We start from the raw sequence: 22,163 nt of genomic DNA on the forward strand, positions 1-22,163 counted from the left end.
TCAACCAGAGCCCCCACATTCAAACTCTAAGTTTGGTGTTGGGAGGCCACCATCATGCTCTGAGTGTTTGTGAAGCTCTATAAGAGCTCACTGTCAAGCTATTAACATTAAAGAAGCGCTTATTGGGAGGCAACCCAAGTTATTTAATTATATTTATTTTTTATAGACATTTGTTTTCCATTGCCATGTTATGTTTTCTTTAGGTTGATGATCATGTGGAGTCATAAAAACAGCTGCAGAATTAAAGCGAAATAAAAAATAACATAAAAAATAGCACACCCTGGACGACAGGCTTACTGGCATTTAAACACCAGTAAGGATAGCAGAATGGGCGTTTAACACCCATGCAGGCAGCATTCTGGGCGTTTAACGCCAGAAATGGCAGCATTCTGGGCGTTCAGAAAAATGCCCAGTAAAGAAGGATTCCTGGCGTTTAACGCCAGTCAGGATATCTGGCTGGGTGTTAAAAGCCCAAAGAGGCAGTCAAGTGGGTGTTTAACACCAGGATGACACAAGGGAGGTAATTTTGTTTCCAATTCGAATTTTTTTCAATTTTTCATGTTTTAATTCATAATTTTTTGCATCAAACATATTTTAAACGTTCATCTTTCAATTTCTATTTTCAAATATTAATAATCTTTCCAATTCTTTTTAATTCTTTTTCAATTTTTTTCAATTCATTCTAAAACGTTTTAAAAACTTACATAATTTTTCAAATTCTTTTCAACTCTTTTTAATTTTTCTTGTATACAATAATAAGTTTTCAAAATTAATTGCATCATTCTTCTTCTACTCCCTTCTATCTTATTTTGCTCGAGGATGAGCAAAGCTTTTAAGTTTGGTGTGGAAAAGCTCAGCTTTTTGCTTTCCATAACCACTAATGGCACCTAAGGCCGGAGAAACATCTAGGAAGAGGAAAGGGAAGGCAGTTGCTTCCAACTCCAAGTCATGGGAGATGGAGAGATTCATCTCAAAAGCCCATCACTAGAAAGAGGATGGAGCAAACAAGAGAGCCCACTCATGGACCTTGATAAACCACTATTTTATGGTTTATATTGTGTTTAATTATGTGATTTTATCATGATCTTTACCCACTTATTCATTAAATAAGCATGCATTTATAATTCCTTCCTAAAGTTATTGCATGATTGAAAACTTGCTTCCTAGAGACTTTTAATTATGTATTTTATTTCTCCTTTATTCCATTCGATGTCGTGATTTGTGTGTTAAGTGTTTCAGGCTTTATAGGGCATGAATGAGTTGGAGATTGGAGAGGAAGCTTGCAAAATGGAAGGAACACAAGGAATTGAGGAGATGACCAGCGAGAAGTGACACGGCCGCATGGATGACGCGATCGCGTGGAAGAGAGGAAATCGCAGTGACGCGGCCGCATGGATGACGCGACCGCGCGGCATGGAATAGCACAAGCGATGCAGAGGCGTGGAGGACGCGTCCGCGTGGAGAAGCGAAACGCCGAATGACGCGTCCGCCTGAATGATGTATCCGCGTGACATGCGCGATCTGCATAATCTGCAGAATCGCTGGGGGCAATTTCGGGCCTTATTTTGACCCAGTTTTCGGCCCAGAAAAGCAGAATAGAGCCAGAGAACATGTAGAAACCAACAACAACATTCACTCCGCATAGTTTTTAGTTTTTAGATCTAGTTTTCCTCTCCTCTAGGTTTTCTCTCTACACATTCATAGTTTTTAGGATTTGTTATTTTCATTGTTTTTGCATTGGGATATTGAGAAGAGTTATTGCCTTATCAAGACTTCGACATTCTAGTTCGTTCTCTTTACTTGTCTCTTACTCTTCCATGTTCCTTAATTTACTTAATTTTACTATTAGATTATTTTAGCATTTATTAATACAAGAATTACTTTTATTTTCAATTAATCTTTTGATCATTATTTATCATGTCTTTCTTTAATTCCCTTTCTTATGTTATGAATTTTACATTTACAATGAGCGAGTAGTTCCCTAACTTGATGGGGAGCTGATTGAAAGGAACCCTTGAGTTGGAATGCTCAAGAGAAAGATTATAATTGGGTTTATTGTTGGATTGCTCTCTAGTCACTAACACCAATCCTCCTAAGAGCGGATTGGAACTTGTGGATAGAAACAGCATTCCAGCTTGTTTGACTTCCCTTACTTAGTAAGGGACAAGTAAACATAATAACCCTCAATTGTCAATTAATCTTGAGAGTACTCAAACAAGAATAGGGCTTCCAGCTAATCAACTCCCAGTCAAGGCTTTTATTTAAATTTATATAAATTCTCTAATTTAATTTTCTGCCATTCAACTCAACCCTTTTTGAAAACATCTGATTAATAAAATAGCATTCTTTTCTGCAACTCGTTGGGAGACGACCTGGGATTCATACTCCCAGTATTTTAATTTTAATTTCTGCGACACCCTTCTAAATTGATAAGCAAATTTTTGGTTGGTTGAGAACTATACTTGCAACGCATATTTTATAATCATTCTTAATTCGCCAATTTTTGCCCGCATCAATTTTTGGCGCCGTTGCCGGGGAATTGCAATAGAGTGCTAAAGTTATTAATTGGAATTTATTTATTTGCATTTTATTTTATTTTTCTACTATGAGCTGCTTGTTTCTTTCGTTAGATGACACGTTCGCTTCCTGATCCAAGCTTGCTAGTATTCGATCCTGAGATTGAAAAAACTATTTCACGAATAAGGCAAGCTCGGCGTCGGTTAGTCCTCTCTGAGGGCGGATCTGAAATGTCACTTGAGAAAGAAACCAGCCCCCGTTCTACTGATTTGGTTGTTTTACGTGCAGGTAACATGGCAGCAGCTAGAAGAGTTACTATCCAGGAGGAAGGAGCCCCTGATTTTACAATGCAACCGTTTCAAGCGCATCATCCAGCGGTGGCTACAGACTTTGAAATAAAGACTGCACTGCTCAATTTGATGCCCAAGTTTCATGGCTTACCTGCCCAAGAGCCTATCAAGCACCTGAGAGATTTTCAAGCAGCCTGTTCTACTGTCAGGCGTGATGGTACAGATGAAACTTTAATTTTGCTGAAAGCTTTCCCGTTCTCTCTTGAGAGGAAGGCAAGAGAGTGGTACTACACTCAACCCGCAGCAACTGTATCCAACTGGGATACACTTAGAAGAGAATTTTTGGAAAAGTTCTTTCCAGCTGAAGTTACTGATAAACTGAGGAAAGATATTTCCATGATTGTTCAGGATGATTCTGAAACTCTCTATGAGTACTGGGAGCGCTTCAATAATCTTCTGGAAGCTTGCCCCCACCATATGATTGACAAGATAGTGTTACTCGATTACGTCACACAGGGCATGAAACCCCAAGATAAGACCACATTGGAAAGTACTAGCAATGGGTCTATGAAAAAGTACAAGACCACTGATGAGGCATGGCAATTGATCAGCGACCTAGCTGAATCTACTAGGAATCACAGGCAGAAACAAGGCTGTGCAAAAATTGTTGCAGAAGTATCCTCTAGCAGAGAGACTACTGCTTTAACTCAGAGTATCTGTGAAATGACCAACTTGCTGAAGCAGATGCAATTGAATCAACAACAAGTTCAACAAGCTCAACCTTCTCCACCACAGCAAAACCAACAGTTAGTCCCATAGAGAGTTTGCAGAATTTGTGCTGATTATAGCCACTATACTGATGAATGTCCGCAGCTCCAGCAGGAAGACAACACCGTGGCAGCCACACATAACTTCTATGACCGCCCCAACCAAGGGCACAATCAAGGTGGCAAATACAACCACGGATGGCAAGACAATTCTAACCAGAATTAGAGGGACAACAACAATAGAGGAGGCAGAGATAATCAGGGAAATCAGAGGTGGAATAACAACAACAACAGGCAGCAGAATCAGAATCAGCCTTATAGAGCACCTCACCTAAGGCAATCTCAAGGACTACAGAATACCCAACAGCAGACCTCTCAATTTACCTATCCTTCTTCATCTGCTAATGATGACTTACTACAATCTATTGATCGGAGACAGCAGACCATGGAAAATAACATTAATGCCACTCTAAATGGTCTGACCGCTACTTTGCAAGCTCTTGTCTCCCAGATTGGATCAATGAACAACTCCAATAACCAACCTTTGAGCTCCAGTGGAATTCCCTCTCAACCATTACCCAATCCAAAGGGTGGCATCAATGCCATCACCCTGAGGTTCGGAACCACACTGCAGGAGAGAAACCAAGAGAAGCCAAACCCACCAGAATACGCCTCAGCTGAAGAGGTAGTGGAAATAGAAGATGTTGAAGAGGAAGAGGACATACAGGACATGGCTGAAGAAGAAGAAGTGCAACCACGAGAGGAAGCACTAAAAGGCGCAGACACTACAGAAGACACCACTCCTATTCCATTTCCACAACTTGCAAGGAATCCCAGGAAGCAGCTGGAACCTGATCCAAAAATGGTAGAGATATTCAAAAAGGTTGAGGTAACTGTTCCTCTATTTGATGTTATTCAACAGGTACCTAAGTATGCAAAGTTTCTAAAAGATTTATGTATACATAAAGACAAAATTAATGAATTAGAAACTATTCCTTTAGGAAGTTCTATATCTGCTTTAATGGGAGGTTTACCTGAAAAGTGTAGTGACCCAGGTCCTTGTATAGTTAATTGTACTATTGGTGGTGTGATAATTTCTGACTGCATGTGTGATTTAGGAGCATGTATGAGTATAATGCCTTTGTCTATATATGATGTTTTGAGGCTCCCTCCCTTAAAAAGGTCGGCAACTCATTTTGTGTTAGCAGATAAAAGCATTATCACAGTGGCTAGAGTTGCTGAAGATGTATTAGTGGGCATTAAAGGGCTCACATTTCCCATTGATTTTTATATCCTAGAAATGCCCCAAAATGACTCAGATAAGCCACTCGGAAGACCATTGCTGAAGACCTCAAAGTTTAAATTAGATGCTTTTTCAGGAACATACTCTTTTGAAATAGATGGCCGAGTAGTGATTTTCAATCTAAACGGAGTTATGAAGCACCCATCGGAGGATCACTCTATCCTCAAGTGTGACATTATAGATGAAGCCGTGGCTGAAGTCCATCAGGAGGAATTTAAAGAGAAGCACACAGGACAAGGTCCAAGTGTGGGGACATTCTCAGAGGACCATGACAGTGCCTTACCACTGTTACCAGCTCCAGACAACCCAGAGCCTGAACATGATCAGAAGTTAGAATTAAAACCCCTTCCTCTACACCTCAAATATGCTTACCTTGAAGACGGGAAGAAGTTTCCGATTATCATTGCAAGGAAACTCACTTCCCAACAAGAAGAGCAGTTACTTAGTGTGTTAAGGAGGCACAAGAAGGCAATTGAGTGGAGTTTGGCAGACATAGTAGGCATCAACCCTCAAGTCTGTGAGCATAGGATATTTTTAGAAGAAGGAGCAAGACCTGTCCATCAACCCCAGAGAAAACTGAACCCCATTATCCTAGAGGTTGTCAAAAAGGAAGTGACGAGACTACTAGAGGCAGATATCATCTATCCCATCTCAGACAGTGAATGGGTAAGCCTAGTACAAGTCGTGCCAAAGAAGTCTAGAGTCACTGCAGTGAAGAATGAGCATGGAGAGCTCCTGACAACCAGAGTTCAGAATGCCTGGAGGGTCTGCATTGACTACAGACGCCTCAACCAAGCAACCCGTAAGGATCACTATCCTCTTCCATTCATTGATCAAATGCTGGATCGCCTGTCAGGTAAATCGCATTATTGTTTTTTAGATGGTTACACAGGTTATTTCCAGATTCATATAGCTCCTGAGGATCAGGAAAAACCACTTTTACATGTCCTTTTGGGACTTATGCTTACAAGAGAATGCCCTTTGGCTTGTGTAATGCACCAGCTACTTTCCAAAGGTGCATGATGAGTCTTTTCTCTGATCTTATTGAGGACTGTATGGAGGTTTTTATGGATGATTTTAGTGTTTATGGAAATTCCTTTAGCCTTTGCTTAGCTGGATTATCTAGAGTATTAGATCGATGTGTCAGTACAAACCTGGTATTAAATTTTGAAAAATGTCACTTTATGGTTAAACAAGGGATTGTACTAGGACATGTTGTGTCTAATACTGGCATTTCTATAGATCCAGCAAAGGTGGATGTTATTTCTAGTTTACCTTACCCCTCTTCTGTGAGAGAGATCCGTTCTTTCTTTGGCCATGCAGGTTTCTACAGGAGATTCATTAAGGACTTCAGAAAGGTAGCACTTCCCTTATCCAGGCTACTGTAGAAAGATATTGAATTCGAGTTCAGTGAAAATTGCAAACAAGCGTTTGATAAGCTGAAAACCGCCCTGACACAAGCTCCAATTGTGAGAGGACTAGACTGGAGCCAACCATTTGAAATAATGTGTGATGCTTCCAACCATGCTGTAGGAGCAGCACTAGCTCAGCGTGAAGGTAAGGATCCTTTTGTTATTGCTTACGCGTCTAAAACTTTAGATGCCGCTCAGTCGAATTACACTACTACTGAGAAAGAGCTTCTTTCTATTGTTTTTGCTCTGGATAAATTCCGAGCCTATTTACTTGGTACTAAAGTAGTAGTGTATTCAGACCACGCAGCTCTAAAGTATTTATTAGCTAAAAAGGAGTCCAAACCAAGGCTTATACGTTGGATACTGCTATTACAAGAATTTGATTTAGAAATTAAGGATAGGAGTGGTAATCAAAATTTAGTGGCAAACCACTTGAGTCGCCTTGAGCACATTACAGATGACTCCACTCCTATAGCTGATACTTTCCCATTTGATAACCTGCAAGCAGAATCTGAGATAGTCCTTTGGTATGCACCTGTAGCTAATTATATAGTTAGCCGCACTTTTCCTCGAAACTTTTCTAAGCATCAAAGAGACAAGTTGAAAAGTGAGTGTAAATATTATATATGGGATGACCCATATTTATGGAGATGTGGCGCTGACCAGGTAATTAGACGGTGTGTGCCTGAATCAGAATTCCAATCCATCTTAGAGGCCTGTTACTCATCTGAGAGTGGAGGACATTTTGGCCCTCAAAGAATTGGTAGAAAAATCTTAGACTGTGGATTCTGGTGGCCCACTCTTTTTAGGGACGCTACTGAATTTTGTAGATCTTGTTTCCCATGCCGGATATTTGGTAATATATCCAGGAGGGATGAGATGCCTCAACAGATTATGCTTTTTTGTGAAATTTTTTATGTTTGGGGCATTGACTTCATGGGTCCATTTCCAAATTCTAATGGTTATTTCTATATATTGTTAGCTGTGGATTACATTTCCAAATGGGTGGAAGTAATTCCTACCCACACTGATGATGCTAACATTGTTGTTTCCTTTGTGAGAAACCATATTATTTGTCGCTTTGGATCACCACGAGCAATCGTGAGTGATCAAGGCACCCATTTTTGTAACAGGAGACTAACCGGATTGATGAAGAAGCATGGGATAATTCATAAGGTTGCAACAGCATACCACCCTCAGACTAATGGGCAAGCTGAGGTGTCAAATAGAGAGATAAAGCGTATCTTGCAGAAGATAGTCAAACCTCATAGAAGAGACTGGAGCACCAGGCTATAAGATGCACTCTGGGCATACAGAACAGCATACAAAACACCGATTGGGATGAGTCCTTTCCGCTTAGTTTATGGAAAAGCTTGTCATTTCCCGGTTGAAGTGGATCATAAAGCCTTTTGGGCAGTAAAGGAATGCAACATGGGAATTGAAAAAGCCGGAGCTGAAAGGAAGTTGCAACTGCAGGAACTGGAGAGCCTTCGCCTAGAAGCTTATGAGAACTCAAGACTATACAAGGAGAAGATGAAGGCTGTAGATGATCAGCACATCAAGAGAAAAGAGTTCCAACCTGGGACTTAGTCCTCCTTTACAAATCTCAACTGAGGCTCATGCCAGGCAAGTTGAGATCAAGATGGAAAGGTCCATACAGAGTAGAGAAGGCCGAACCGTACGGAGTTTATCACCTAAGCCATCCTTCAAGCTCTGAACTTATCAAAGTTAATGGACATCATTTAAAGCTGTACCATGGCGAGAAGCTGAAGGAAAACAAGGAGCTTGAGATCTTCCTCTTGGAAGATGCCCACATAGCCGAAGACTGAGCTAGTGGAGCGTCCAACTTACGGACGTTAAAGCAAAGTGCTAGGTGGGAGACAACCCACCATGGTATGATCGTTCTTTTCCTTATTTTTAATTTTCTTATTCAATAACTCTTCTCTTCATTGGTACATTTCGTGCATCTGCATTTCATACTTTCATTTTTAATTAAAAAAAATCACACGACGCGACCGCCTCATTGACACGTCCGCGTCGCAAGGAGATGGGAGACAATAATAATATGAACAGAGAGTTACGCAGGAGCAGGGTTGGAGGCATGCCAATGGCACAAATTCTCCCACGCAACCGCGTCGCCGACGCGACCGCGTCATATGGGAATAATGGCCTCCCACGCGACCGCATGCCCCACGCGGCCGCGTGACCAGGATTTCGACGTCAAAGTGGTGCACACCCGAAAGTTGTGCTAGAGTGGTGCTGGACTGGCGCTGGACGCGCAGTCCCTCTTACGCGATCGCATGCCCCATGCGACCGCGTTATATCCTTCTAAAAGCCCACTCACGCGATCGCATGTCCCATGCGATCGGGTCACCCAAAATTTGGCACTAATATGATTTGGAACAGAGAGTTTTGTGCGAGTCTGAGGCTACCCTCGCGCCATTAGCCTAAAACATGTCACGCGGCCTCGTGACCGATGCAACCGCGTCATTCAGTTTAAGCACAAGTCGCGCTACCGCGTGCCCCACGCGACCGCATCGCTCGCGCCGCACAGTTTCCCAGATTTGCCAATTAGCATATCTTTTTCTCCCCAAATCCTATTTTCTCTTTTCCCTCTTTATCTCTTTTTCTCCCCTTCCTCCCTTCTTCCTTCTTTCTCATTTCTTCTCCTTGCTTTGTTTAAATTTCAATAAATTGGCATATGATCACATTCTAAGTTTGGTGTTGCCCTGCAACAAACTGTTTTCCATCTTCATGGATGATTGCATCAATTTTACATGAAAGTGACACACCAAGATTCTAAGTTTGGTGTGCCACCTATTTTTTTATGCAAATCAATCCAGCAACATCACTTGTCTGCATAATCATATTGCCTTTTACAGTGTTATTTTTCTTCTTAGTTGGATAATTTTTGTTTTCTCTTTGTTTCATTTATTTACTTATTTTTAATGCTTTCCTTCATTAACTATTTTTGTTAATACATCACCAAGACATCCTTATTCATGACAGACTCTTCATTTGGTGATTGTATTTAACATATAACAGTTTCTTTTGTTTAGTTTTAGTTCAAATAAATTGACATATGGTTGCATTCTAAGTTTGGTGTTGCTATGCAACAAAAATTTGGTTCCAATCCTTACAAGATACTTGCATTAATTCCAAGTGAAAGTGTCACACTAAGTTTGGTGTGCCACTTATCTTTTATGCAATGTATTGTGCACACCTTCTTATCTATGCAGTCACAATGTCTCTATCTCTTATGCCTTGATTGTTATCTTTTGCTTGCTTGAAACACATGTACTACTAACTTTTCATTGTGTAAGACACTCATGATCCATCTTAGCCCCATAGCCATAGTTCTAATTGTTGCTTGAGGATGAGCAAGCATTCTGAGTTTGGCAAGGGAAGGAGGAAGAATAGAGGAAAAAGGACAACAATAATGAAGATAAACTACAAGGTTGTAGAGTTCCTTTTCTCCTCATTTGTTTCCAGCACTTAAATTGCATGATTGTCTTCATCCTTTCTGTTTACATGTGTGTATGAATAAAGCATAACTTGAATTTTGATTTGCAACATGGTGCTGTGTCATTATGATTACCAACTTGAGTTTTGTGAATTCAAAAGCAACAAAGTATCATGATCATAAACAAACAAGGCATTAAAGAAGATTTTAGCATGTGCATAAAAGTATTGGAAAGCTAGTATGATTAATTGTTGCTCAATTGCATTGGATTTTATTTAATTGAAGTTTTCATCTAGTGCATTTTGTGAAATCTTTTGAAAATCATGAAAACCTTGAAAGAAAAAGCAAAAAAAAGAACAAGAAAAGTAAAAGGGAAAGAATGAGAAAGCTGAAGGCTCTTAGTACCAATGGCAATTTATTTGTTAAGTACTTGTGGTGTTTATGTATCAAGCCAAATGCTTGAAAACAAAACACTTAGAAGTCAAGGTTAGGCTCAAAGTGCAAAAGCACTCCCTCAAAGCTCAAGGCTCTGAGCATCAATGATTAGAGAGTCAAGAAAAGAAAAGAAAAATGAGCTTAATGAGGTCCTCTAATCAAATGCTTGTGGTGCTTATGTATCAAGTGGTAATACTTGAAAACAAAGCATTTAGAAGTCGTAGCTTTGTTATCAACTCATGGGGCAAAGCACCCAAAAGGAGAAGCTAATAAGAAAATCAAAAGCTTGTTTCAAGGAAGAAATATAAGAAAAAGATTTCATAAATTGAGCTAGATGGAAGCATCAATCATTTACATTTCTTTTGTGATTGTAGCATGCTTAGAAAACTAGCTTACCATGAACATTGAGTTGCTATTCTTCTTGCCTTGGATTGTCAATCTTTATTGCATGATTCTTTTCTTGCTTGGGGACAAGCAAGGTTTAAGTTTGGTGTTGTGATGACATGTCACCATGTCATGTTTTTCTATGCTTTTTCATTTGTTTTCAATAGGTTTTATGCACTTTCTTGAGCCATAAGCAAGCCAATTGGGTAGATTTTCATGTTTCCTTTGATTTAATCAACCATGTATGAATTCATGCTATTTCATGAGGTTTTATGCTATAATTGTCACATATTATGAAAGAATGAATATCTCATGATTTTGAGCATAGCTTTGATGTGTTTGGTTGATTAATGATAGGTGAAGAAAGCTTGGAGAAAGGTTGAAGCAAGAAGGAATGGTTAGGAGTAAAGAGAGGACAATGGAATAAGTGAAAATGAACCAGGAAGCAAAAAGTTGGACCAAAAGTTAGCCTCAAACTTTTGCACAAACTTTTGGGTGAAAAGTTATCCCCAACGTTAGCCCCTAACTTTTGGGCTAACGTTGGCACATGAAAGTTACTCCCTGGGCACCAAAAGTCTGCGCCAACGTTAGCCCCTAACTTTGTGGCTAACGTTGGCATGAGAAAAACACTCCCTGGGCACCAAAAGTTTGCGCCAACGTTAGCCTCTAACTTTTGGGCTAACGTTGGCGCATGAAAAACTCTCCCTGGATGAGCAAAAGTTTGCGCCAACGTTAGCCCCTAACTTTTTGGCTAACGTTGGCGCCATGAGTGTGCAAGGGGTATACTTCCAACAAGAATAACTTGAGCTACAGAGCTCCAAATGAGGTGATTCAAAAAGCAATGGAAATTAGGAATCAAGAGCTTTCCAGGCATATATGGCACTGCATGGTGGACACTAAAATTGAGGGAGAAAACTGCCCCGAAATGTGCATAAACGAATATGGTGGCAACATGCAGTGAGGCCAACTGACCTCTGCACCTTCGACGGAGTATAACTCGATCTGTAGAGCTCCAAATGATGTGCTTCCAAGAGGCATTGGAAAGTAGACATTCAGGGATTTCCAACAATGTATAATAGTATGGGGTGAATAATGCGTTTGAGCCTCCAGAACTGGCATTTTCATCCACGTTTGAGGCAAACTTTACCTCAAACGCTGCACACCAAGGCCAGCGACCTTGTCCTCTTCAAATGAGCATAACTTGAGTTGTAGATGTCCAATTGAGGTGATTCCAATTGGGTTAGAAAGCTGACATTCAGAGCTTTTCAACCATATATAATAGTCTATAGTTGGCATGAAATTGGCAACGTTGACAAGAGGACAAAGTAGCACCCCACACATGCACACAAGGAGGCCAACGTTGGAGCAAAAGTTAGACCCCTAACTTTTGCCCCAACGTTGGTATCAGCAAAACAAGGGTGCTGATGTGAAAAGTTGGAGCAAAAGTTAGACCCTAACTTTTACTCCAACTTTTACTCAAGCTTTCATGATTCCAACCCGGTTCAATTCGGTTCTTCTCCAAACTCCAAGAGCAATCAACCAAGGCCTCTATCAACCCAATTCCATCAAGAGCAAGGGCCCAATTGTCATCACTCAAAAGCACAAGAGATAGATAAAATAGGAATTTCATTTAATTGTAATTTGTTTTTAATTTCGTTTTCATTTTCATTTTCATTTTGTAAAGCCTGTATAAGGCATCATTTTCATATTTGTTAGGGGGCGAGCTCCACTAGGGAGCATTAGGAATACATAGCTCTCTCTCTTTAGTTTTCTTTTCTTTGTTTTTAAGTCTTGGGTGGAGAATTGAAGGTGTTCTGTTTCATTCTCCCTCTGAGATTTCTCTCTGTTTACTTGCTGCATAATTTGAAGGAATTGTGATTTGAATCAAAACTCTCTTTACTGCTTTCCTCTCTATTTTCTTCTGCAATTATTCTCTGTTGGATCAAGGAAGGAATTGAGATCTAGACTTGGTCTCTAGTCTCATCTAACCCCTGAGATCTTCAACCTCTCGTTCAGATTTTGCAATTGAGCCAAGTTGCTTTCTGTTTTGATTTTTCAAGTGATTTTCCAAATCTGTTGAACCTGCTACATCTTTTACTTCTCTGTTTGATTGCTATTTACACTTCCTTGTTTGCTTTCTTTAATTTCTCTGTACCTAATTCCCTTTACATTTGATGCAATTTACTTTTCTTGTCATTTAAGATTTTGCCAATTTACTTTTCTTGCAATTTAAGTTTCAATGCAATTTACTTTCTGCAACTTTAAATTCATTGTCCTTTACTTCCTGTTGGTTACAATTTCACACAATTCACATCAATGTTAGCTTGACTAAACTAATCACCCACTAAAGTTGCTTGATCCATCAATCCCTGTGGGATCGACCTCACTCCCGTGAGTTTTATTACTTGATACGACCCGATGCACTTGCCGGTTAGATTTGGGTGTTTTGGAGAAATTCGTTTCTTCGCGAAAATACCCCATCAATGCTATGTGTTTGTGAAAAAGCCCATATGGCATTATGAACTTCTCTACATTTTTCTACTCTAATATTCAATGCTTGCTTTTCACAAATTCCCTTTACTATTTTATTTATTGAATTTAATTGTCAATACAAACGTGATGGTTAGTTACGAGTGATAATATATTTAAATTGGACATTGAATGCTTGATCTATGCTACTTTGCCTGCATGCCAATAAACCCCTTGCATTTACTTGTCCTTACATGCACTTGCTATATTTCTATTGATGAACCTTTCACATGTAATCCGGACCATGTGTTAACGTCATCCTTCTTTATTGTGCATAAATTATCACTTACATCACCCTCTTCCTTGCTTTCCCCTTTACATTTTAGTTACTTTCTCTCCCCTTTTTCAGGATGGCCACCAAGAAAGGAAAGGAGAAAGCTACCCCCAAAAAACCAGCAAGAAGAGGTACAAAAAGAGCATTAGTGGCAAAACCCTCTTCAACTGCGGTAAAGCCCTCAACAAAGAAAATTAAGAGGATCATAAAGGTTGATGATAAAGAAAAAAGCCTTCCCAGCAAAGGACACTGCGCGATTCCCCAATCGCTACTGTGAGCAGATGTTCCCCATCCTGGCTGAAAGGAATTACAACAACGAATACCTTCTTCTCCTCCCACCCAATATTGCTACCTTTGTTGAGTCGCAAATTGCCCGAAGACAATGGGATTTCCTACAAAGATAGCCAAGGCAGGTCAATCTTTCTTGGGTAGTCGAGTTCTACTCCAACTTCCACCTGCCAACCCTGCAGTCTGTCTATGTCCATCAGAAATAAGTCCGCATTACAGAAGAGGCCATTCAAAAAGTTCTAGGTCTTCCCCCTGTTCCAGAAGGACTGGACGCCTTTCAAGAAGCTGCACTCAAGCGCCAGATGTACCAATTTGACTGGGATACCGTTCTCAGAGTTATCGCACTACCTGGCAGCAGATGGATCTACGGATACCATCGTACCCGCCCTAAGGGAATTTCGGCTTCAGCACTTACCTTGGAGGCTCGCGCATGGGCACAAATTATGTCCCATTACGTCTTTCCGAGCACTCACGAGTCCTCCTTCACTGTGGATATGGCCGTTCTACTATGGTGCATCCTTACAGACCAACCTCTGAATCTACCAAGACATATCCGCAATGCCATGGGACACGTACAAATTGCGGGCAACTTACCTTTTCTCGCCCTGGTCTTAGATCTTGTCTCAGCAGCCAGAGTCTCCTACAGAGCTGGGGACACCAAAGCCATGCTTCCACGGAATGATCAATATGTCTCCAACGGGAAGTACCTTCGACTTCCAACAGCCACTATTAGCCAGCCTACTGAACCAGTTGAAGATATTCCTTCTTCAACACCACAAGCACCTACAACAGCCCAACTGCTCCATCAGATACTTGAAAAGTTGGATCGTCATGAACAGAAAGCTAAGATGAGAGAGCGCCGTAACAAGCGCAGATTCACATACCTCAAGGAGCTGATCATGGGAAAATTCAAGGACTCAGACACCCCGGACTTCACTTCTTTTACCAGCACAGGGAGCCATGATGGTCCCGACTGTGGAGATACTGCTACCAGCCCACCTTTGTTCTTGACGGATGACACCGAGGACGGTGCAAAGCCTTAAGTGTGGGGAGGTCGGTCAGTACCTGACTTCCGGAGGTAATTTCTCTTCCCTAGCACCAATAAATTAGGATATTTAGTTAGTTTTTCTTTTGTAGAATAGGATATTTAGTTGCATGCATGTTCTGCTTGATTGAAAAGACAATAAGTTTCTTCTAAGACCCAATCGTTGGAACAAAATTTCACTAATCTTAATTAAAACTTTTATGTTAAATTTGCTTGAAGTTGTATTTGGAACATGATTTTTGAGCTAAAGAACACACAACCTGTAAGATTTGAGCCTTTATGAATGGTTATATTATTTAACCATAATTATTTTATTCTTGTGTGTTTACTTCTCTATGATTGTAATCTATATTTTGTTTCATCCTATATGTCCAATGTTTATTATATTTATATGTTTACATATGATTGAGGCCATTATTTGTTTAGCTCACTTATCCAAATAAAGCCTACCCTTTCAATTACCTTTGTTAGCCACTTTGAGCCTTTAAATCCCATTTGTTTAATATTTTACCACATTACTAGCCTTAAGCGGAAAAACAATTATATATCCCAAATTGAATCTTTGGTTAGCTTAAGATAGAATTGTGTAAGTCAATCAAGTATGGGAAATTGTGGGAACAAAGGATAATAAAGGAATGAATCATGATAATATAATGGGAATTTGGATACCTACTCATGTGAAACTATAAGAATTAAAACTCTATGTGCATTGATAAGCTATGTTTATGTTTATGTTTATGTTGAAAAAAAAATAAAAAAAGAAAAAAAATAAAAAAATCCAAAAATACTCAATAAATAAATAAGGGGACAAAATTACCCCAATGCTGAGTCAAGCATTCAAAGATCAATGCATGTATGATAAAATTAAAATAAAAGGTTGAAACATGAGTATGGAAAGTGAAAGAGATTTCTAGGTAGCTAGGTATGAATTCTAAAGTTACATAGAATATATATAGGTTATGTTAAAGCTTGGGTTAATTAAAGATTCAATTTATAAGCTTACTTAGCCGTATATGTATCCTTACCCTTACCTTGGCCCCATTACAACTTTGAAAAGACCTCATGATGTTTGCATTGGTATATTAAATGTTGTTGATTGGTTAGGAGAAGAACAAAAATTAGAGAGCATGATTAGAGAAGGATAGAGTGATGACCCTATACACTAGAGAGACTAGAGTGTACATACATCATCAATGAGGGTTCCATGCTTGAATTTCTATGTTCCCTGCTTTCATGAGCTATCTTCTTGCATTTTTATCTGCTCTTGCTTTATAAGAATTGAGTTAGTGGAATTTGATTTGTAATTACTTTGAAGAGCTTATTTACTTTAGATCAAGTGGATAAGAATCATATAGTTGCATTCGCATATATAGGCTGCATTGCATTGCATGGGTTTTACATGTTCTTACTCATTCATTTTATCTCCTTCAACTAAGCATGAGGACATGCTAATATTTAAGTGTGGGGAGGTTGATAAACCACTATTTTATGGTTTATATTGTGTTTAATTATGTGGTTTTATCATGATCTTTACCCACTTATTCATTAAATAAGCATGCATTTATAATTCCTTCCTAAAGTTATTGCATGATTGAAAACTTGCTTCCTAGAGACTTTTAATTATGTATTTTATTTCTCCTTTATTCCATTCGATGCCGTGATCTGTGTGTTAAGTATTTCAGGCTTTATAGGGCATGAATGAGTTGGAGATTGGAGAGGAAGCTTGCAAAAATGGAAGGAACACAAGGAATTGAGGAGATGACCAGCGAGAAGTGACGCGGCCGCATGGATGACGTGACCGCGCGAAAGAGAGGAAATCACAGTGACGCGGCCGCATGGATGACGCGACCGCGCGGCATGGAATAGCACAAGCGACGCCGAGGCGTGGACGACGCGTCCACGTGGAGAAGTGAAACGCCGAATGACGCGTCTGCCTGAATGATGCGTCCGCGTGACATGCACGATCTGCATAATCTGCAGAATCGCTGGGGGCGATTTCGGGCCTTATTTTGACCCAGTTTTCGGCCTAGAAAAGTAGACTAGAGCCAGAGAACATGCAGAAACCAACAACAACATTCATTCCACATAGTTTTTAGTTTTTATATCTAGTTTTCATCTCCTCTAGGTTTTCTCTCTGCACATTCATAGTTTTTAGGATTTGTTATTTTCATTATTTTTGCATTGGGATATTGAGAAGAGTTATTGCCTTATCAATACTTCGACATTCTAGTTCGTTCTCTTTAATTGTCTCTTACTCTTCCATGTTCCTTAATTTACTTAATTTTACTATTGGATTATTTTAGCATTTATTAATACAAAAATTACTTTTATTTTCAATTAATCTTTTGATCATTATTTATCATGTCTTTCTTTAATTCCCTTTCTTATGTTATGAATTTTACATTTACAATGAGCGAGTAGTTCCCTAACTTGATGGGGAGTTGATTGAAAGGAACTCTTGAGTTGGAATGCTCAAGAGAAAGATTGTAATTGGGTTTATTGTTGGATTGCTCTCTAGTCACTAACACCAATGCTCCTAAGAGCGGATTGGAACTTGTGGATAGAAACAGCATTCCAGCTTGTTTGACTTTCCCTTACTTAGTAAGGGACAACTAAACATAATAACCCTCAATTGTCAATTAATCTTGAGAGTACTCAAACAAGAATAGGGCTTCCAACTAATCAACTCCCAGTCAAGGCTTTTATTTAAATTTATATAAATTCTCTAATTTAATTTTCTGCCATTCAACTCAACCCTTTTTGAAAACATCTTATTAATAAAATAGCATTCTTTTCTGCAACTCGTTAGAAGACAACCTGGGATTCATACTCCCAGTATTTTAATTTTAATTTCTGTGACACCCTTCTAAATTGATAAGCAGATTTTTGGTTGGTTGAGAACTATACTTGCAACGCATATTTTATAATCATTCTTAATTCGCCAATTTCCGCCCGCATCAAACCTCAACAAGAGCATGAGGAAGTCCCTCATCAAGAAATCCCTGAGATGCCTCAAGGGATGCATTTCCCTCCACACAACTATTGTGAGCAACTCAACACCTCTTTAGAAGAATTGAGTTCAAACATGGAGCAATTAAGAGTGGAGCACCAATAGCACTCCATCATCCTCCATGAAATCAGAGAGGACTAAAAGGCCATGAGAGAGGAGCAACAAAGGCAAGGAAGAGATATTGAGGGGCAAAAGCACTCCATAGGATCTTCAAGAGGAAGAGCTAGCCGCCGTCACTAAGGTGGACCCGTTCTTTAATTTCCTTGTTCTTATTTTTTCTGTTTTCGGATTTTATGCTTTATGTTGTGTCTATGTTTTTGTCTTTATTACATGATCATCAGTGTTTAGTGTCTATGTCTTAAAAATATGAATGTTCTATGAATCCTTCACCTTTCTTAAATGAAAAATATTTTCTGAAAAAGAAAATGAAGTACATGAATTTCGAATTCTATCTTGAAAATAGTTTAATTATTTTGATGTGGTGGTAATACTTTTTGTTTTCTGAATGAATGCTTGAATAGTGCATATTTTTTATAGTGAAGTTTATGAATGTTAAAATTTTTGGCTCTTAAAAGAATAATGAAAAAAGAAAAATGTTATTGATAATCTAAAAAGTCATAAAATTGATTCTTGAACTAAGAAAAAGCAGTGAACAACACAAAGCTTGCAGAAAAAAAAATATGGCGAAAAATAAAGAAAAAAGAAAGAAAAATAAAAAGCAAGCAGAAAAAGTCAATATCCCTTTAAACCAAAAGGCAAGGGTAAAAAGGATCCAAGGGTTTGAGCATTAATGGATAGGAGGGCCCAAAGGAATAAAATCCTGACCTAAGCGGCTAAATCAAGCTGTCCCTAACCATGTGTTTGTGGCGTGAAGGTGTCAAGTGAAAAGCTTGAGACTAAGCGGTTAAAGTCGTGATCCAAAGCAAAAAGAGTGTGCTTAAGAACTCTGGGCACCTCTAACTGGGGACTCTAGCAAAGCTGAGTCACAATCTCAAAAGGTTCACCCAGTTATGTGTCTGTGGCATTTATGTATCCGGTGGTAATACTGGAAAACAAGATGCTTAGGGTCACGACCAAGACTCATAAAGTAGCTGTGCTCAAGAATCAACATACTAAACAAGGAAAATTAATAACACTATCTAAATTCTGAGTTCCTATGGATGCCAATCATTCTGAACTTCAAAGGATAAAGTGAGATGCCAAAACTGTTCAGAAGCAAAAAGCTACTAGTCCCGCTCATCTAATTGGAACTAATCTTCATTGATATTTTTGAAATTCATTATATTTTCTCTTTTTTTTATCGTATTTTGTTTTTAGACAATTTAAGTTTGGTGTTGTGATGACCGGATAATTTATACGCTTTTTGGCATTGTTTTAGGTAGTTTTTAGTATGTTTTAGTTACTTTTTATTATATTTTTATTAGTTTTTATGCAAAAATAACATTTCTAGACTTTACTATGAGTTTGTGTGTTTTCTGTAATTTCAGGTATTTTCTGGCTGAAATTGATGGACCTGAGCAAAAATCTTATTCAGAGGCTGAGAAAGAACTGCAGATGCTGTTGGATTCTGACCCTCCTTTACTCGAAGTGAATTTTCTGAAGCTACAGAAGCCAAATTGGCGTGGTCTCAATTTTGTTGGAAAGTAGACATCTTGGGCCATACTTTGCCCGAGATTTGATGGCCCAAACTGGCGTCTAAACGCCAGCTAGAGACCCTTTTCTGGCGTAAAACGCCAAAACTGGCACCAGAACTGGAGTTAAACGCCCAAACTGGCATCTAAGCTGGTGTTTAACTCTAGAAAAGGCCTATGCACGTGTAAAGCTCAATGCTCAGCCCAAGGACACACCAAGTGGGCCCTGGAAGTAGATTTCTGCACTCTCTGCACTTAGTTACTCAATTTCTGTAATCTTTAGTAATTAGTTTAGTATAAATACTAGTCTTTCCTATTGTATTAGGGAGATCTGAAGACTTTTATCATCTTTGGAATTTTATGTTCACATTTGGGAGGCTGGCCACACAGCCATGCCTAGACCTTTTTCTCTTATATATTTTCTACGGTGGAGTTTCTACACCTCATAGATTAAGGTGCGGAGCTCTGCTGTTCTTCATGAATTAATGCAAGTACTATTGTTTCTCTTTCAATTCACGCTTACTTCTTCTCCAAGATATAATCTCGTACTTAATTCAGTTAAGTCAGAATGAAGGAGTGACCCGTGACAATCACCCACTATCTTCGTTACTCGCTTAGCCAAGATCTGCGTGCCTGACAACGACAAGCGGTCTATATGATGTTCAACGTAGTTATTGGACGATAGCCGGAGTATAGTCTCTTGGGTCTCTGATTCACGGACCAAGTCCGTGAGATCTGAACCTTCGTGGTAGAGGCTAGAACCAATTGGCAGCATTCCTGAGATCTGGAAAGTCTAAATCTTGTCTGTGGTATTTCGAGTAGGATCTGGAAAGGGATGACTGTGACGAGCTTCAAACTCGCGAATATTGGGCGCAGTGAAAGTGTGCAAAAGGATAGAGAGATCCTATTCTGACACAAGTGAGAACCGACTGATGATTAGCCGTGCGGTACCTGTATCTGGTATTTTTCATCCAAGACGAGAAATCCCACAGTTGATTAGCCGTGCAGAAACCGTACTTGGACCATTTTCACTGAGAGGATCATACAGCTTGCCATGGAAGGGAGCACGTATGATTGGATGAAGACAATAGGAAAGCAGAGGTTCAGAAGCAACAAAGCATCTCCAAACGCTTATCTGAAATTCCCACCAATGAATTACATAAGTATCTTATTTTATTTTATGTTTTATTTATCTTTTAATTATCAAAACCTCATAACCATTTGAATCCGCCTGACTAAGATTTACAGGATAACCATAGCTTGCTTCAAGTCGACAATCTCTATGGGATCGACCCTTACTCGCGTAAGGTTTTATTACTTGGACGACCCAGTGCACTTGCTGTTTAGTTGTACCGAAGTTGTGAAAAGTGTGATCACAATTCCGTGCACCAATAACCACAGAAATAGGGAGGTGGAACTCGACCACCTTAATTATGGGAAGCGTTTGGCTCTTCAAGCGACAATTTCTGACGCTTCAGTACTTCTAGCTCATGCCCCTGCTTTTCTTGTTCCTTGACTAGTTTGCAAAGCATGCTAGTGTGATCTTTTTTGCTCCTCTCTTAATAGATTCAAGGTGGTTTGCAATTGTGCAACAGATACTTCCAGCTGGGTCTAATATTCAATTGGAGGGATCTCTTAAGGCTCAGGCGCCTTCCTTTTGGGTGCATCAACTAGCATTTGGGCGCTTTCCATCACTTGTTTGGTGATTGGGCTTTCTACTAGGTTGAAAGAATCTTTGTTAATCATGACTCCTGCCTCTTTACACAAGCAAAAGATAAGGTTTGGATAGGCCAATCTGGCTTGAGTTGACATCCTATTTGCCACCTTGTATAGCTCAAAAGGAATTATTTGGTGGACTTCCACCTCATTCTCCATCATAAAGCAGTGAATCATCACAGCCCTTCTGATGGTAACTTCAGAGCTGTTGCTAGTAGGGAGTATGGAAGCAGCAATGAAGTCCAACCATCCCCTAGCAACTGGTTTGAGATCAACTCTTCTCAGTTAGTTTGGGCTACCTCTGGTGTTATTGATCCACTTAGTTCCAGGCAGACATATGTCTTCTAGAATTTGAACCAACTTTGGATTAGCCACCACCCTCCTTTTAAAGGATTCTGGATCATCCTTTTGGGAAGGTAGCTTGAAGATCTCCCTCACCTTGTCAAGATGGAAATAGAGAGTCTTCCCTCGCACCCTGGTGCAAAAAGTATGGAATCCTTGTCCATCTTTCTTTTGCTTATTTGACATCTACAGATTTGCATAGAATTCTTGGATCATTATTGTTCCAACAGTGATCTCAGGATCAGTTAGAATCTCCCAGCCTCTCTTTTGGATTTGCTCCTCGATCTCCGGGTACTCATCTTCTTTCATTTCAAATTTGGCTTCTGGGATCACTGACCTCTTGCTCATTATTTTGTAGAAATTTTCTTCATGCTACTTTGTGTAGAATCTGAAAGTTTTGAAAACAACTAGTTGGTTGTCTTCTTTCTTATTTCTTGAAGTGGGAAGGGCTCTTTCCACGCCAAACTTAAAAGGTTTGCTCTTTCCACGAGCAAAAGAAAGGAAAGAAGATAAAGAAGAGAAGAAGAAGAATTCGAATGGAAGCAGCAAGAGGGAGGCCGAATGGTATAAATAGGGGTGGAGTGGGTGGGATTTCGAATTTCAAAGAGATAAAAGATAATTAAGATATGATTCACACTTTAGTAAAAGATAGAAAACGATAAGTTTTTAAAATCAAAAGATATGAAAAAGATAAGAAGATAAGATAGAAGATTGATAAACCCATATTTTATGATGTATTTTATGCTCAATTCAAGTG

At 39.4% G+C, this 22,163-nt stretch overlaps 1 non-coding gene across 1 annotated transcript; it reads right to left on the minus strand.

The window, feature by feature from the left end:
• Positions 1 to 3,182: 3,182 nt before the first annotated feature.
• Positions 3,183 to 3,290, minus strand: LOC112752290 (small nucleolar RNA R71). Its single transcript, XR_003176735.1, has one exon. It is a non-coding gene; the product is annotated as a small nucleolar RNA R71 (small nucleolar RNA).
• Positions 3,291 to 22,163: the final 18,873 nt, after the last annotated feature.

This window comes from Arachis hypogaea, chromosome 15 (genome assembly GCF_003086295.3).
Source record: "Arachis hypogaea cultivar Tifrunner chromosome 15, arahy.Tifrunner.gnm2.J5K5, whole genome shotgun sequence".
NCBI lineage: Eukaryota > Viridiplantae > Streptophyta > Magnoliopsida > Fabales > Fabaceae > Arachis > Arachis hypogaea.